Raw genomic sequence first — 5,568 nt, 5'->3', positions numbered from 1 at the left:
AACAGGAGACTGCTTGGGATTCTGTGTCTCCCTCTCTCTCTCTCTCTGCCCTTCCCCTGCTCATGCTCTGTCTCTTTCGGTCTCTCCAAAATAAATAAACATTAAAAAAATTAAAACTCAGTATGGTTGCTTTCAGAGACTAGATAAGACAAAAGTGGAGGAAGAGACCCAGTAAAACGTTGTTTCAGGTAGTAGTAGCTTGGGTGAGACTTTGGGCTATGGAAGTAGAGAGAATTGGACAGTTTCAAATAGGTTTTAACAGATGATAACTTTTACCCAACATTAAAATTTAGAATAAGGAATTACACTACTACATTTTTTCCTCAATGCAGACTTCCTAACAATAAGTCTGTCTTGTTTTCCTGTCTACAGTTATCATGTATTTTCTTGACTTTATCATGATTCATACTGATACCATGTCCAAAGACAAATAATGTAATGGGTTCCACATTTATTATTACAAAAGAAAAAGGCTTAAAATGTTTAAAAGGACATTTCTATACCAATCTGAGCACTCAGTTTAAGCTGAAAATTCTTTTTTACTGTTGATAAGTGTTTCCAGACACCTGCTTTCTCACACTAAGATTCTAGAATCTCCACCGTAATTTCCATATAGCAGTTTATATAAGACTGGCATCACAATCATGTCGAGAAATGTTCTGGTTTTACCATTACCGTCATCAACTATGATTTATTTCAGGTTCATTTGTATGATATGACCATCTGCATGAATAAAAAGAATAAATAGGAATTACTTGTAAAAGATCAAAAGTATATGGTTTTCTAAGCAGACCCATAGTTAATATTAGTTACATTGGAAGAACCTTTTAAAGACAGTCATTAACAGATTTTTTGTTTGTTTTTGCAGCATATGATTTTGTAAATGGTCTGGCTAAAGGAAGAAGTACTAAAAATTTACAAGCATGATCTTGTTGAACAATAATGTAAGTGTTGCTTAATGGTTTGGACATGTAACTCTTAGGGCAAGAGTGGAGATTACATTTTTTTAAGGTTTTCTATTTATTTACTTTGAAAGAGAGACAGCATGGGAAGGGGCAAAGAGAGAAAGAGAAAGAGAGAATCCCAAGCAGGCTCCACCGTGTAAGTGTGAAGCCCCGTGTGGGTCTCACACTTGCAAACCATGAGATCATGACCTGAGCTGAAAGCAAGAGTCCAATGCTCAACTCACCGAGCCACCCAGGTGCCCCAAGAGTGGAGATTATCTTTACTTCCTTCTCTGTCACATACAGCCAGGAGAGCCTAGGGAAAACAACAGAGGGCTGAGTATTTATAGTTACATTATCATCTCCAACCTACTGAAAGTACCAGATACTGTATTGCATTAAGTAACTGGTCTTTCCCAAAGCATGACATAAACTTTTTTTATGCTCATAAATTCTGTCAGTTTCTGCCTTTTCATCCATGAAGACAGAGAATGACTTCTCTAGGCTGCATATCAGAGCCAAAGGCTTAATAAACTACCAAGTGACATTCTTATTATGTTTTAAGTGCTTTCCTTGCCATTTCCTAATTCAATCATGCTTAACAGGGGAAAAATTACTTGCTCAGATGGAAGTTTTAATTAATAGTCATACCAAAACGAAACTTAGATTTTGATGCGCCTTAGCAAAGAAAAGTCTTGAAATTGATAAACTCTGGTGCTCAGATTTTCACTATCACTAAAGAAAAATTCTCTTGAAAAATATATCAGCAATGTGGCTTTGTGTTAACAGACACTGACAAGATGCCGGGATAGAAAGAAACATTCATCGGGCTGTACAGGCACGTTGGCAATCTGGGACCACATAGCTCAACTAAAGAAAAAACTCCATTTCAGAAATGGTATTAACTCTTCTTCCTAATGGTTCACATTAGGAAGAAGACAAATCAGAGATCCTTGCTACCATCATTCTTTTATTCATTAATTTGGTGCATAGTTATTTGACAAAATATTAATATGTTGGGCACTGTTGTGGGAACCGGGAATACAAGCTATAAATGAATCAAAGCCTTCTCCTCCTAAAGTATGTATTCCAGAGGGTCCGCCAATATAGACAGAGGAAATCATAGTCTGTGTTAGGTGATAAAGCTCACAAGGGTCTCTGGCTTCCATCTGACCCTTATTGGGCTTTTCTGAGCCACTTCTCACAACTTCCCTTCTGGTGGATGTGCAGTCAGGACACAGATGCTGCTGGCCTGCCACTTCTCCGGGAGACTGTGGTGACTGACTGCTTCTCCCCCCTTGTCTCAGCTGTCCTTGGACTTGCCCCCCAGGGCCACTGCAGACACCTGCTTCCCTCCCAGCAGCAGCTGAGGGAGCTGGGCAATGCCACCCCAAAGTTATAAAAGTTCTAGCCCCCACCTGCGTAACCAACCTCATCCTCGAATGTTCTGTGCCACGCCCCAGCACCTTCCCCAGCTGTCTCCCAAACCATGGCCTCTGCTTTCTGACCCCCTTCTATCAGATCCCCACACACAACTGGCTCCTTTTCGTTACCCAAGTCTCAACTCAAATAACATCTCTTCACAGAGGGGTCGATTGATGGCACTATTATAAAATGTGTGAAATGGGTGAAGGGGAGTGGAGGGTACAGGCTTCCAGTTATGCAGTGAGTAAGCCACAGGGATGAAGGGTAAACCACAGGGAATCCAGGCAGTGGTGTTGTAATAGCGTTGCCTGGTGACAGCTGGCAGCTACACTTGTGGTGAACATGGCATGACATAGAGGTGAGTTGAATCACGGTGCTGTACACCTAAAACTAAAATAACACTGTGTGTCCATCATACATCAATTAGGAATAAATTGATTCAAGAAATAAATAAGAATAAGAAATTCCAAAAACTAAAGATAGATAGATGATAAGTAGATAATAGATGATAGATAGATAGATAGATACATAGATACATAGATAGATAGATGATAGATCACATCACATTATCAAGTTCTCTTCTATTATTTATATATGAAATTACTGTTTCTTATTGTTACTTGATTACTGTATGTCTTCCAGACTAGCTGGACGCTTCATAACAGAAAAGACCTTGTCTGTCTTGTTCACTGTGGCATCTCCAGCACCTGGCATGGTGTCTGAGACACAGTAGGCTCTCAGTAATAGTTATTAAATAAGTGAAATGAAGGTTGCTGCTACTGTACATTTCCTTTTCTCAGGCCTGCCCCTCAGATTGCGATTCTTATATCATTCCAGAAACAAAGTTGGAAAGAATCACACACCTTAAAGAGAAGCAACTTTCCCTGCTTGGATCAAGTCATTATAAGATGAAGCTCTTCCTCACCTCTCCTTCCAAACTTGGTCTACATTGCCAAATATCTGCCCTTAAGGATTGAATTCCAGGGTTCTGCTACATGAAAGTCTCCATTTTCTTCCTCAGAATTATGCATGTCCTGTTTTATGTCCGATAGCATATTGTCTCTATCAGCAGAGAAAAGCCTACGTGATAGTGACAATGAAGTGAGAATAGAGTCATTTCTAGTTTACTGCTAGAAGGAGTCATTAAACTATACAGTGGGATACCTGTCTTCAGGTTTGTCAGCAAAAGTAAGTGTTTCCATCAAAGAGAATCAGAAGTTCCCATACTTTTAATGCAAAGTAGAAATCACTTAACCCAAAGAGGAAATACTTTTAGAATATTTAAGTTAAGAAGACAGAGGAAGGGTGATTGAGTGACTCAGTCTGTTAAGTGTCCAACTCTTGATTTCAGCTCAGGTCACAATCTCACAGATGGTGAGATCTAGCCCCACATTGGGCTCTGCACTGACAGTGTGGCTGGAGCCTCCTTGGGATTCTCTCTCTCCCTCTGTTTCTGCTCCTCCCTCATTTGCATTCTCTCTCTCTCTCTCTCTCTCTCTCTCTCTCTCTCTCTCTCTCTCTCACACACACACACACACACACACACACACAAATCAATAAATATTTAAAAAATTTTTAAAAAACAGAGTCATGGTATCATTTCTAAATTTAAAAATGAGACGGGCTGGATATGTCACTGAAGACATGAACACAAAACAAAACACAATGAAATAAATTGGGCCTCATCAAAATTCAAAACTTTGTTAGTCAAAGGACATTACCAAGAAAACCAAAGTCAGCGTGGGAGAAGAAATTTATGAATCACACCTGGTAAGGATCTAGTGCCCAAAATAAATAAAGAACTCATGCAACTCAACAAAAAAGCAAACAACCAAATTTTAAAATGGGCAAAAGACTTGAAGAGACATTTCTCCAAGGAAGATATACAAATAGCCAACAAGCACGCAAAAAGATGTTCAACATCATAACCACCAGGAAAATGCAAATCAAAACCACAATGAGGTATTATTTCACACCCACTAGAGTGTCTTATAAATTTTTTTCTAATGGAAAATAAATGTTGGCAAGGATGTGGAGAAATTGGAGCCCTTATGCCATGCTGGTTTGGAATGTCAAACAGTCACCATGGAAAAGAGTTTGGCAGTTTTTCAAAGGTTAAACTTGGAATTAACCTACGACTCCACAATTCTTCTAGATATATACATATCATATATACCTGATACAGCTTCTGTCCGAGGCACTGTGCTTCTGTCCCTGTCGCCTGTTTGCCTGACAGCTTTAGGTCTGTTAGCTTTCTCCCAACATTGTTTCTTGCCTAAAGACGAGGACTTGATCTACTACATTGGCACAGTAATAGAACACAGGAAATCCTGTGGACCTGTCCGTGGTCCTTCTGTGTGAACACCTTACTTAGTTGCTCCCTCCCTGGACTCTTGCCAAGTTTATCAGATTCTAATCAAGGAGATATGCTCTCTTATTTCCCTTATTTTCCTTTCTCCTACCTCTTTTTTATTTCCTATCCCAGGAAATCTTTTTTGAGTTCCTGAACAAACCTTCCCATTCCTAATCTTAATTTTTCTCAAAAGTTCTTCTTTATTCTGAATTTTTTGGCGTCCAACCCAATTGTCTTTAATTAGTTTAGGTAATTAAAGCCAAATAAATGCCAGAGAATTTTGGTCTCTATTTCAGTCCTGACAATATACCTGTATGATTCAACAAACCAAGTCAGCTAGAATTGGGGGTCAGAAAAGGTAACATGGAAATTAGAGGAAAAATAATAATTCATTTGTAACCTGCTGCTACTGAATTATCAATATAATAGAAAAATACTTTTACTAGTAATATATGTTTGAGAATTTAAATAAACAATACATGTATAAAATGTATAGCATAATGGTTTGTGCATTATGAGATTATTAAGAATAGTCTTAGCATTAGAAGAAGAAATGCCAGTAATAATAGAAGTATGTTATATAATAAAGGTGTGTAAATTCCCAGTAAACTAGACATTTAAGAACAGAATTCTGTATACCTGTGGCAGTGAATTAAGTCAAAAATATTTGAATTCTCTGTCGGTAATTCATTAAAAGAGGAAGACTAGATTTTTTTTCTACAGGAATGAGAAAGTGGAAAAAATGAGCATATTTAAATAATGATGAGATAAGGGAAAGAAAATACAGTCCTATGAACTTAGAAGGAGATCACATCTACTCATTTATTAAGGAAGTCAGAAGAAAAA

This window comes from Suricata suricatta, chromosome 15 (genome assembly GCF_006229205.1).
Source record: "Suricata suricatta isolate VVHF042 chromosome 15, meerkat_22Aug2017_6uvM2_HiC, whole genome shotgun sequence".
Lineage (NCBI taxonomy): Eukaryota > Metazoa > Chordata > Mammalia > Carnivora > Herpestidae > Suricata > Suricata suricatta.
The sequence above is the reverse complement of the archived record's forward strand: the minus strand, read 5'-3'. Positions refer to the sequence as shown.